The following is a 14,180-nucleotide window of genomic DNA, read 5'->3' on the forward strand; positions in this document are numbered from 1 at the left end:
TTCACTGACGTTTGTAATTTGCAGGCGACGCTTATGTAGAGGAAACCGACACTAATGACATCTGGTAAGTCGGAGTATCTTGGTGTAAATACCCGAATTCGCCCTCCCTTTAAAATTCGTCCCCCTTGTGAATCAAGCGTAATTTTGTCATTATAAGTTGGATTAGAATTAGGGCTTCTTTAGAAAAGCCTATAAATACAACTTTAAGAGATATTAAGAAACCCTAAACTGCTTTTGCAACCCTAAGAGAAGATCTACGTGGAGAAAGAGAGGAAGAGTGTGATTTGGAAGGAGAGAACCCAAATCGAGGTGAGATCTATATTCTACATAAGATTTAGCATGTTAAGAACGCTAAAACAAGGGTCAAAGTATTAAAAGGTATGATTGTGATCGATATGACTTAGAATAAGAACTCTCTGACTGATCTTGGATTCCTTGGGTTTAGTATCGCCCTTCGATCCCCAACGAACCTAAGATCTGGCCGTTATGTCATAGAATTTTAGTTTTAGAAAGCTTAACCTAAAAGATTATATTATTTTACAATAATTATTCGTACCTATTTGGAGCGTGGAATTGATTTAGATGGATTCCTCTCTTCGATACGAGTCCAACGAATCTGACCACGCGCTAATCGGAGCTAAAACGAAAAATTTATGATCCGTTGAAGTTTTAGAAAAATCGAGGACGAATATGAAATGTTCGGAAAAACCCAGTTTGTGTAAGCGGGAATCTGATGAATAGTGTCAGGCGTCCGATGAATAGTGTTGGACTTCCGAACCCAGTGAAAATTTTGAAATATTTTCTTAATTTTGGGAGGTTTTAATCACTGCTTTGGCCACTATCCTAGGCCTATTTATTTGTGAAAACCCTCTTCACAAAGTCGATTCTCCTTTCTTACCAGGCTGAATCGAAGATCCTCAATACAAATGAATAACAACAAATGAAAAACACTCTTAGCCTCTTGATTAGGCTTGATAAAAAAGTATTAGCTCACAATCTCTCCAAAGAATTGATAAAATGTATAAGCCCTATGGAGATCCTCTTGATAAATGTAGATTTGCAAAATCAAAGCTCAAAGAGGAAAAACCTTTAAGCTCAAATAGATTGAAAAATAATCTTGCAAAATGTTGTTTAATTAGGTTTGGATAGAGTATAAATAGCCCATGCAATGATATGACCGTTTAAGGGTAAAATCGTAAATAACTGGCTTAGAAAAATCTAGCCGTTTGAGCTCCAACGGCTACTTTTCGATACCGGTTCGGTCGACCGAGGTGTCGTGGTTGCCCGCCCTATCGGGCGCTCTCTTTTTAAATTTGAAATGCTTAGATAAGCTTATCAACTCATCATATACCCTCTAGGAATGCACAAAAAACATTAAATATCAGATACAATCTTCTCGGCTATCAGTACTGGACTGTGGTTGCCAATAGCATGCATTTGTAAATCTATTGAATTAACTTTGCATGGATCATGAAATCTGCATATAACAGCTGTATACTAAATTAACGGACACTCCAAAATGGGTACATGCCCTCCTCTAACAATTTAATTTTAAGAGTAAAAGCCGCACACATGATGTACCCAGGTAATATAGCCTACGATAAATGAAAATAACCAATCTGCAACCCCAAGAACAGAAAGACTTGGGCATATCCCCTCGCATACAGCATACCAGCACAATCCTGCAGAGTGCAGCATACATGTGCCATCCATATATCTGACTTGCCTCCTGTGAGAAATCCAATTGGCATTAACCTTTATGCTTTTACCATGGATGGGATAGGCAGTCCATGATGAAAGAAGTCACGGTACCCAAGCCTTATTTTATACTTCTCGTGTCACTAATATATTCGACGTATGCAGTGACCAGGGCACCTGCATGTCTGTACATGAAGACTTGAGTTCAAAAAAAGCGCAGACGTTTTGATATTATTGTGTGTATAGCCATCAAAGGCTTTAATTTGACACATGAGGCCATGCATCCTCTAACAGACAGCTTATAGTTGTATGTTTAATTAAGCAATATTTATTATAGTAGCTAAGACACTATTTTGTCATATAGATCAACATTAATGTTTTTTGTTATGATATAATTTTCTCAAGCACCATAATATTAATGCTTGTTCAAAATCAGAATTTTCAGCATAGTACTCCTATATATATATATATATATATATATATGTATGAGATCACATGGGTCCCACATTTTGGGGAGTGATCCAAACCATTCATTTGCAAGGCCTTATCATAGATATGGTGTGTACCAAAAATAAGCTCCATAGGATCATCCTAACCTCTCCATTTGTGGAGGACAAAAAATGGAGAGACTTGTGGTACACCCCCCATCTATGTAAGGGACTTTCAAATGAATGGTTTGGATCATCCTAACAAAGTGGGCCCCCATGTGATTGGGCAAACTAGCTCACCATAAGTTTGGTGAGCTTAAACAGTTTCCTCTATAAATATATATATATATATATATATATATATATATATATATATATATATATATATAGAGAGAGAGAGAGAGAGGAAAGTGTTTCTAGTCCGGCCGACTAGAGATCATTCTCTAGTCCGCCACCCAAAAACACTTGGGTCCCACATATTTGGGTGATGCAAAGCATTCATTTGATGGGCCCTGACATAGAGACGGTGTCCACAAGAAATTAGCTTCATAGGATCATCCCAACCCTATGATTTGTGGAGCTTAAAATGGACGGCTATAAACCGCCACAAATCTGTCCATTTTTTAACTCCACAAATCGAAAGGTTAAGAAGATCCTATGAAGCTGAATTTTTGTGGACATCCTATCTATGATGAGGCCGATCAAATGAATGCTTTGCATCACCCAAATATGTGGGACCCATGTGCTTTTGAGTGGCGGACTAGAGAATGATCTCTAGTCGGCCGGACTAGAAACACTTTTCTCATATATATATATATATATATATATATATAGAGGAATAAGATTGTGTGGTCGACCGTACCAAGCTTATGTGCGGTCGAGGGCCCCAAACTCATGTGGGCCCAAATCCAAAGCATTCATTTGAAAGGCCCTTACATAGATGGGGTATGTACAAAAAATCAGCTCCATAGGATCATCCTAACCTATCCATTTGTGGAGGTAAAAATGGACAGAGCTTAGGTGCGCTCGAGGGCCCAAACACATGGGTCCCACATTTTTTGTGTTGATCAAAACCATTCATTTGCAAGGCCCCATCATAGATAGGGTGTGTACAAAAATTCAGGTCCATCCTAACCCCTCCAAAAGTGGAGGGCAAAAATTGGCAGATTTGTGGCAAACGGTGTCTGTCCATTTTTACCTCCACAAATGGATAGGTTAAGATGATCCTATGGAGCTGATTTTTTGTACACACCTTATCTATGATAGGGTATTGCAAATGAATGCTTTGGGCCATCCTAACAATGTGGGCCCACATGAGTTTTTGGCCTTCGACCGCACCTAAGCTTAGTGCGGTCGAGCGCACAATCTTATTCCTCATATATATATATATATATATGAGAAAACGGTTCCTACACATATGTGTAGAGAATTCTCTAAACATTAGTGATGTGTGAGATGTGGCTTAACATCAACCCTTAGATCAAAACGCATCTAAGCCATCCATTAAAAAAACGAAAGGGTTTCTCACGCCCAAACCCAAACACGAACAGAGAACAAAAACGAGGAAAACCCAAAATCTAGGGCATCTGAGGAAGAAGCCCAAATCTGTAAACCTTTTCTCTTCTCTGATTACCTTCTCTGGTTTCGATCAAACCTCATCTCCTTGCATCTCCTAATCTGTCTGAGAAAACGGCAAAAACCCGATTGTGCTCAAAACAATATCGAAGCCGGCTCGGGTTTTGTACGAACTCTCGTCTCCTCGCATCTCCTTCACAGTTCGAGGTAGACCGTCGAAGAAGAACAAGGGTGCAACCCAAAGCCGACGATCTCCTTCACCAGGTAAGTCGTTCCTTCTCTGTTCTCTTTTTTTTTCCATTTTTTAATGCTAAAAGAGGGGAAGAATCGGGTTTTTGGGTTTATCTTTGTTTTTGGGTTTCTTGCTCTTGGTGAAGGAGATCGTCGGCTTTGGGTGAAGGAGATGTTGGTGAAGCAGAAACCCAAAATGCTTATTTCCAAAACGAAAAAAACCGAAAACTAAGGCATCTCAGCAAGAAACCCAAATCTATAAACCTCTTCTCTGTTCTTTTTATTTTTTCCATTTTTTTATGGTAAAAGAGGAAGAATCGGGTGTTGTGGGAACAGAGAAGGAAGAAGAGCTTCTCTCTTTTTATTTACGTTTCCCATTTTTTTATGGTAAAAGAGGAAGAATCGGGTGTTGTGGGAACCTCTTCTCTCTTTTTATTTACGTTTCCCTTTTTCCCCTCAAAATGCAGGGATTAGGGGTAGCGTTCCTCTATTACGGTAGTTAAATCTGTGGAGGAACAGAGAAGGAAGAAGAGCTTTTTTACTCAACATAGTCTGAACTGGTAAGAGTTTATTAATATTTTTTTGATTTTATTTCCACTGTTGAAGGGATTTAAATGCTTATTTCCAGTATGAATCAGGGTTTCTATCGATGTTTAGGTTGTTATAATTTTCTCTTTAGCTTTTACGGCTTTGTGTACATACTTATCTCATCAATTTGCAATTTTCTAAATTTTGAAGTTACATGTTTATCTCGATCTGATGTTTTTTCAGTTTGTATGGTTGATCAATTGCATCTTCAGGTTTTTTGATCCTCTTTTACAGTATATGGATCCGTTTGGGCTGTCTATTGTGGATGTTGATGAAAATAGATTAATTATGGCTGATGATACAATGTCGCAAGCCGATAGGTTATGTGTTGATGAGGGAAATAGATTAGAGATGGGTGATGAAGAGGAACCGCTAGGTTGGGCTGATAATGACGAGGACGGTACTGGTACCTCAGAAACGCCTAATAAGGATGATGCGGCGAGTGTTTTAGGTAGCAAACCTTTTGAAGGCCAGCTTTTTGATAATTGTGAAGATGCCTATGCATTCTATAACTCATATGCGTTGAGTACAGGTTTTGGAATTCGAAAAGGCAGGACCAATAGGTCGATCAAAACAGGTGAACCTATAAGGAAGAGTTATGTATGTGATAAAGAGGGATTGAGAAATCCTAATGATAAGAGACAGATTGGGATGGATGTGAAGCGGCGTCGTGAAACAAGAGAGGGTTGCGAGGCAAAGATGGAGATCAATTTGACAAAAGAGGATAAGTGGGAAGTTAGAATTTTTGTGGAAGAACATTGTGGGTTTTTGAGAGATTTAGGGCAACGAAAGGATTGTGGGTTTTTGCTAGGGCTTTCTCTCATGTTCCTAGGGGGCTCCTACCTATCGATTGAAAGAAAGCATACAACGTATCTCTTGTCAATAAAACTGAAGAAAAATAAAGAACAGAACATGTGCTTTGAGTTGGGTTCTCTTTAGAAACCTCCTAATTGCAAAAGGATATATGCCTCGTGCATGTTTGGAACCCTGTGAATTAAGCTTGTCTTCTTGTATCTAACATTTTGTCAGAACGTTGATAACTCGCTTGCAAAAGAAGAAAATTGCCTTTGCCACATTTGTTTGTTTATGCTCATCATTTTGGTTAATTAATTCACATGAATCCAAATCCATTTCTTCCAATGTAGTACATGAGATATATAGCCCACATGAGATTGAACACCAGTCCTGTTTGTAGAGTCGACTTATCAGTCAATTTACAAGTGCAACCATGGCAAAACCATATGAAGCTTACAACTAAACAAGCAAACCATTACTACACATATGTCTGTTACAATATGATTGAGACTCTTTCATTCTTCCCACCTCACTTAGTGCTACATTTTAAAAAAAAAAAGAAGGAAAAAAACCACAACACCCATAACTTTAATCCACCCAGTTTCATTCTCGACCACTTTAACGGCTTCACGTCCCTGTTGCACCAACACCTTCAATTCAGCAACCTCATTATCCAACCTTTCCAACACTTTAATGGCTTCACGTCCCTGTTGCACCAACACCTTCAATTCGGCAACCTCGCTCTCCAACCTTTGCAGACGTTGATTTGCAATCATGTTGTCCCTCCTCAAACGAAATTCGTTGTCGTCAACATCATTTTGACACCAACGGAAATACTCACACTTCTTGATGCCAAGTTCCTGTGTGTTGCATGAGCTTTAGGAATTTGAAATTTGATCAAGAAATTAAATCACACGTATGAATTTTTACTTACAACAAATCCACATGTGTAGTAGGGCCGTCCTCGGTTTCCATTCTTATCTGACTTAGTTATTCTGATACGTGCTTTCTTTTGACACTCACAATTCACCACAGTTGAACTACCATCACTCTCAGTAGACGACGCCATCGATTAATCTTAACTATCTGCACACAATCAGAACATATCCCATATTTCCACTTCAAATGTCACAGAAAATCAATTAAATGATGTTCACAAAAAATCCTGCAATACAAAAGCCCATACAATTCTACACGACAAAAAATATACTACAGGAGAAATAGAAAAGGGGAGGGAGAAAAGATTCCCACATTATCGACCTTCTCCTTCTGATGCCCTTTGCTCCATTTATGTACACAAAGCCGTAAAAGCTAAAGAGAAAATTATAACAACCTAAACATCGATAGAAACCCTGATTCATACTGGAAATAAGCATTTAAATCCCTTCAACAGTGGAAATAAAATCAAAAAAATATTAATAAACTTTTACCAGTTCAGACTATGTTGAGTAAAAAAGCTCTTCTTCCTTCTCTGTTCCTCCACAGATTTAACTACCGTAATAGAGGAACGCTACCCCTAATCCCTGCATTTTGAGGGGAAAAAGGGAAACGTAAATAAAAAGAGAGAAGAGGTTCCCACAACACCCGATTCTTTCGTTGCCCTAAATCTCTCAAAAACCCACAATGTTCTTCCACAAAAATTCTAACTTCCCACTTATCCTCTTTTGTCAAATTGATCTCCATCTTTGCCTCGCAACCCTCTCTTGTTTCACGACGCCGCTTCACATCCATCCCAATCTGTCTCTTATCATTAGGATTTCTCAATCCCTCTTTATCACATACATAACTCTTCCTTATAGGTTCACCTGTTTTGATCGACCTATTGGTCCTGCCTTTTCGAATTCCAAAACCTGTACTCAACGCATATGAGTTATAGAATGCATAGGCATCTTCACAATTATCAAAGAGCTGGCCTTCAAAAGGTTTGCTATCTAAAACACTCGCCGCATCATCCTTATTAGGCGTTTCTGAGGTACCAGTACCGCCCTTGTCATTATCAGCCCAACCTAGCGGTTCCTCTTCATCACCCATCTCTAATCTATTTCCCTCATCAACACATAACCTATCGGCTTGCGACATTGTATCATCAGCCATAATTAATCTATTTTCATCAACATCCACAATAGACAGCCCAAACGGATCCATATACTGTAAAAGAGGATCAAAAAACCTGAAGATGCAATTGATCGACCATACAAACCGAAAAAAACATCAGATCGAGATAAACATGTAACTTCAAAATTTAGAAAATTGCAAATTGATGAGATAAGTATGTACACAAAGCCGTAAAAGCTAAAGAGAAAATTATAACAACCTAAACATCGATAGAAACCCTGATTCATACTGGAAATAAGCATTTAAATCCCTTCAACAGTGGAAATAAAATCAAAAAAATATTAATAAACTCTTACCAGTTCAGACTATGTTGAGTAAAAAAGCTCTTCTTCCTTCTCTGTTCCTCCACAAATTTAACTACCGTAATAGAGGAACGCTACCCCTAATCCCTGCATTTTGAGGGGAAAAAGGGAAACGTAAATAAAAAGAGAGAAGAGGTTCCCACAACACCCGATTCTTCCTCTTTTACCATAAAAAAATGGGAAATGTAAATAAAAAGAGAGAAGCTCTTCTTCCTTCTCTGTTCCCACAACACCCGATTCTTCCTCTTTTACCATAAAAAAATGGAAAAAATAAAAAGAACAGAGAAGAGGTTTATAGATTTGGGTTTCTTGCTGAGATGCCTTAGTTTTCGGTTTTTTTCGTTTTGGAAATAAGCATTTTGGGTTTCTGCTTCACCAACATCTCCTTCACCCAAAGCCGACGATCTCCTTCACCAAGAGCAAGAAACCCAAAAACAAAGATAAACCCAAAAACCCGATTCTTCTCCTCTTTTAGCATTAAAAAATGGAAAAAAAAAGAGAACAGAGAAGGAACGACTTACCTGGGGAAGGAGATCGTCGGCTTTGGGTTGCACCCTTGTTCTTCTTCGACGGTCTACCTCGAACTGTGAAGGAGATGCGAGGAGACGAGAGTTCGTACAAAACCCGAGCCGGCTTCGATATTGTTTTGAGCACAATCGGGTTTTTGCCGTTTTCTCAGACAGATTAGGAGATGCAAGGAGATGAGGTTTGATCGAAACCAGAGAAGGTAATCAGAGAAGAGAAAAGGTTTACAGATTTGGGCTTCTTCCTCAGATGCCCTAGATTTTGGGTTTTCCTCGTTTTTGTTCTCTGTTCGTGTTTGGGTTTGGGCGTGAGAAACCCTTTCGTTTTTTTAATGGATGGCTTAGATGCGTTTTGATCTAAGGGTTGATGTTAAGCCACATCTCACACATCACTAATGTTTAGAGAATTCTCTACACATATGTGTAGGAACCGTTTTCTCTCTCTCTCTCTCTCTATATATATATATATATATATATATATATATATACACACACACACACACACACACACACACACACACACCATTAAAAAAAATCTATTCAAATGTACAAAACCGACACGATAATCATAGCCTTGACTTGCTTGAAGGATATTTAAGTGCTACAAATAACCGAAGTATAATTTTCTAATCATTATAATAAAAAGAATGCCTCTTAAGACCAGGTATTTCATTCATATCCAACTCCATTGATCACAAGCAATGAGAAACAATAAACAACCTAGTAATCTTTATGAATCTAATAAACTGCTCACATCTTAAATGTTAACCATATCACATGATTTAAGACCGGCTTGAAGTTCATCAAGTATGCCTTGAACATAGTCGTAGAAGTAACCAGGATCATCACAAACAGAGAATGCATGAACATGTAGCATCAAGCAATCATTACAGAAGTCTGTTATCCAGCAAAGGAGCCAAGAAGCAAAAACTTAAAAGGAAATGACATACTTTTGCCTTCAGCAATGGTTCCTCCACTAGAAATTGAAAGAGAGTGACATGAAATTTAGGCTACTTGCATTTTTTGAATGGCGAAAAAATTATTAGGATTCTTGTATTTAACATAAATTAGAAACTATATAAACCGAGGATTTTCTTTTAGTGTACAAATACAAAAGAGCAACGAAGAAAAAACAAATTTCCAATTGCAAGACAGATAGGCCGAAATAAATTCACACTTTTGAAGAGTGTGGTATATTTCTAAACACTGCTCGATCACCTTCCAATAATCGCTTCTTCCTACCTCTCTCAAAAAGAGAGAGGTAGTGATTGGCAGTTATCACCCCCCACCTCAAACAGGAAATCTATAGTGATCATCTTAGGATCCTTTCATTTTAAAAGGCATTCATGAGAGTAGATATGGATCATCCCGGCACCGAAAAAGAAGACCATCTAATGCATGGAAAGTTCCTGACAAAAATTTTCTTGTAGAAGCTTCCTAGCCGCACACACCAACCAAAAATCCCTTCTCCTAACTCGGAATGGTTTCATGTCGTACCTGGATTCCAACTGCAACAAACATTTGAATGATCATATATTTTTGAGGTTCAATCACTTCATTCTCAATTAGTTTCCACCTTTCATAGAAGACCAACTTTACAACAGATTGCGAATTAATAGCCATTATATCATAAATCAGGTATTTTCTTTCAACTTTGCTTGTGTTGGGTAGCTTGTCAGTTACCATCTCACCATCAAGTAAAGTTCCATTATAATTCCTCCCATTAAACAAAGTGGGCATTTCTTTACAGTTTTTATTTTCCCTACATTTATGTTTGCTTTATTGGACTTATCATCATTTACTTTATATTTGACACTAGAATTATTGGACTTATTATCATTTACTTTATATTTGACAGTAGAATTTATATGGTGTGCATGTGAAGTCTATTAGTAAATTATAGCCAAATAATAAAATACCTGTGTGATCCCACTCTCCATGGTTGGCAGAGAACAAATATTTCTGTCGGTTTCTTCCAATATCTCAATTAATCCTTTAACACAATTAATTCAGCAATTACTTGCATACTTTTTAATGCGGGTGCTTAAGAGGAAAGAAGAAGAAAAATAGAAATCAAGACCACAACAAGAGAAGAAGAAGAAAATGGGAGCAATGCTCAACCCAATTGATATTCCATCAATTACATAAGTTTATCAACATCCAAAATCCCCTCTAAGGATGGTTTCTAACTCTTTAAATAAAAGAAAACCAAAGCAAATTCGTTCAAGATCATCCACTAGCTAGCTTAGGGACTAACATAACATTAATTGCATTGGAACTCACTAACTTTAACTGTTTTGGGAACCCACAGACGCAGTCCACCAAAACTGCTATAACTTTCTACCCTCTTATCCAATTTCCAAGCACAAATACTTGTTGGAAAGATCTCAAAGAGACCTACAACTTTGTAGTTTACCACTTTCCATAATTCTTCCATTTAAAATCTCAAAAAGCAGGTTCAAAACGAGCCAGCAACATTAATGAGGGATTGCACCTTGGAACTCCACCAAAACCACCTAGGCATGACATGGCTGCCATGTTGGCACTGCATCATCATTTCCGGGTGAGAAAGAACTCGCCCACGAGTTCTCATCAAGCTCTTCATGATAAGTTGTCAAGTCTTTGACATTGAAAGTTGGATGAGTATTGATATTTGGAGGGAGCTCAATCTTGTATGCGTTGTCGTTGATTTTCTTGAGAATTTGACATGGACCAATCTTCTTCTCCTTGAGCTTGTTATAGGATCCGGCTGGAAATCGTTCCTTCTTCAAATAAACCCACACAAGATCACCTTCATTGAAGATTTTGATTCGGCGATGAGTATTGGCCGTTTGCTTGTACCTCTCGGTATTTTCTTCGAGATTCTTCTTCACTTCTTCATGAATCTTTGTCATGGTAGTAGCAAAATCTTCCGCCTTCTTGTTAGACAATGATGAATCGGGAATGGGTGCAAGATCAAGATAGTGTTTTGGAGTTTTTCCATAAGTCACTTCAAATGGACTCTTACCGGTAGAACGATTCACAACATAATTATAAGAAAACTCCGCCTGAGGGAGCACCATATCCCATTGCTTGGGCCTCTTTGCCGCCAAACTCCTAAGCAAGTTTCCCAAAGTTCGATTCACCACCTCGGTTTGTCCATCGGTTTGAGGGTGATAGGCGCTACTATAGAGCAAAAGAGTACCAATTCTTTTCCATAAGCATCTCCAAAAATGACTAAGGAACTTAGTATCCCTATCCGAAACAATGGACTTTGGAACACCATGATGCTTAACTACCTCATTGAAATAAAGATTAGCAACATAAGAAGCATCCATAGTCTTCTTGCAAGGAATGAAATGGACCATTTTAGAGAAGCGATCAACAACTACGAAGATGGAATCATTACCTCTTTGAGTTCTCGGCAAACCAACCACAAAATCCATACTAACATCTTCCCATGGAGCATTAGGAAGTGGAAGTGGGGTGTAGGTACCGGTGTTTTGAGTTTGTCCCTTGCATGTTTGGCATATTCGGCATCTCTTCACATAACGCATCGCATCTCGGTAAATGGTCGGCCAAAAATACTTTTCTTTCACTAGCAAAATAGTTTTGTCTCTTCCAAAATGTCTTCCCAAACCTCCCGAATGTAGTTCTTTTATAACATACTCTCTAAGGGAGCATTTTAGAATGCATAAACGATTCCCCTTAAAGAGAAAATCATCTTGAAGAAGATAATCTGCATGCTTCCCTTCTTTGCAAAGCTTCCAAATTTCACCAAAGTCTTCATCATTTGCATACATGTCTCTAATGGTATCAAACCCTTCAAGTTGCACACTCACGGAATTAAGAAGAGCCACTCTTCTACTAAGAGCATCCGCCGCTTGATTGCACTTTTCGCTCTTATGCTTTAACACAAAAGTATATTTTTGTAAGAAAGAAACCCACTTTGCATGTCTTCGTATTAGGCTTCCTTGATTATTGATGTGCTTGAGAGCTTCATGATCGGAATTCAAAACAAACTCCCTTTGAACAAGATACGATCACCAATGCCGAAGTGCTTGAACAATGGCATAAAATTCCACATCATAGGTAGAGTACTTCTTCTTTGCTTCATTGAGTTTTTCACTAAAGAAGGCAATGGGATGACCTTCTTGGCTAAGTACTCCGCCAATGCCCACATGAGAGGCATCACAATCAACCTCGAACATCTTCTCGAAGTCCGGCAAAGCAAGCACAGGAGCACTAGACAACTTGCCCTTTATAAGTTGAAAACTCTTTTCGGCCTCCATAGTCCACCTGAACCCATCTTTCTTCATGCAATCCGTCAAGGGAGCTGATATGGTGTTGAAATTTCTTATGAATCGGTGATAAAATGAGGCCAATCCATGGAAACTCCTCACTTCTTACAAGCTCTTTGGGGTAGACCATCCTTGGACAACTTTGATCTTCTCATCATCCACTGTAATCCCTGTTGAAGTCAAAACAAAGCCTAGGAAAGCTAGGCTAGTTGTCATGAAAGAACACTTTTTGAGGTTTACATAGAGTTTTTCACCTCTCAAAGTGGTTAGAATAACCTTCAAATGTTCTACATGCTCACTTTTATCATGACTATAAATAAGAATGTCATTAAAATAAACAACAACAAATTTTCCAATGAAAAGGCGAAGGACTTGATTCATTACCCGCATGAAGGTACTTGGAGCATTGGAGAGACCAAATGGCATAACAAGCCACTCATACAAGCCTTCACATGTCTTGAAAGCGGTCTTCCACTCATCACCCGGCTTGATTCAAATTTGATGGTAGCCGCTTCTAAGATCAATCTTGGAAAATATCTTTGCACCGGCAAGCATGTCAAACATATCATCGATTCTTGGAATGGGAAACCGGTATTTGATAGTGATCCGGTTTATGGCACGACTATCCACACGCATACGCCATGTTCCATCTTTCTTTGGAGTAAGTAATGCCGGCACCGCACAAGGACTCATGCTTTCTTTGATGTAACCTTTCTTCAACAACTCCATGACTTGCTTATTCAACTCTTCATGCTCTTTAGGACTCATACGGTAGTGAGCCTTGTTGGGAAGATTAGAACCGGGAATCAAATCAATTTGATGTTAAATGTCTCTTAAAGGAGGGAGTCCATTGGGCAACTCATCGGGTGTGACATCCTTAAATTCCTCCAAGAGAGGTTCTAACTCACTAGGCACATTAAAGGATATTCCCAAATCTTTCGCCACTAGCATGTAAATGACACCATTACTCTCACTTTCTCTTGCAAACATTGATGAAGTGAGAAAATTACTACCCTCATCTTGTAAAGATTTGGGTGTTTTTTCCTCCTTACTAGGCAAAAGAACAATCTCCACTTTTCCCATTCGAAAGGTATATGTATTTTTACGACCATCATGGGTAACATTTCTATCATATTGCCATGGCCTTCCTAAGAGTATGTGACACACATCCATAGGGACAACATCACACCAAACTTGATCATGGTAATTCTTACCCATAGAAAATGAAACTAAACATCGTTTAGTAACTTTTACCTCATTACCCTTCTTAAACCATGCAATCCGATAGGGCTTTGGATGTGGTTCGGTTTTTAGCTGGAGCTTGTTCACCATATCATGAGATACGATGTTCTCACAACTCCCACCATCGATCACAATGGTGCAAACCTTGTCATGAGATTTGCATCGAGTCTTGAAAATATTGAAACGGAGCCAATCATCATCGGATTCAACCTTTGGTGTAGCAAGTGCTCTTTGGATCACCAAGCTTTCTCCTTCTTCGGGTTCGATTTCTTCATGTTGTATGTCATCTTCCTCATCATATATGGGCTGATTTGAATCATCAACAAAATTATCATCATTTTCTTCATCACTGAAGGCCACTACTTGCCGCTTTGGACAATCTTTGAAACAATGGCCAACTTG

Source organism: Tasmannia lanceolata, unplaced genomic scaffold, assembly GCF_043159265.1.
Source record: "Tasmannia lanceolata isolate RefF3 unplaced genomic scaffold, GAP_Taslan_0.1 ptg000005l, whole genome shotgun sequence".
Taxonomy (NCBI): Eukaryota; Viridiplantae; Streptophyta; class Magnoliopsida; order Canellales; family Winteraceae; genus Tasmannia; species Tasmannia lanceolata.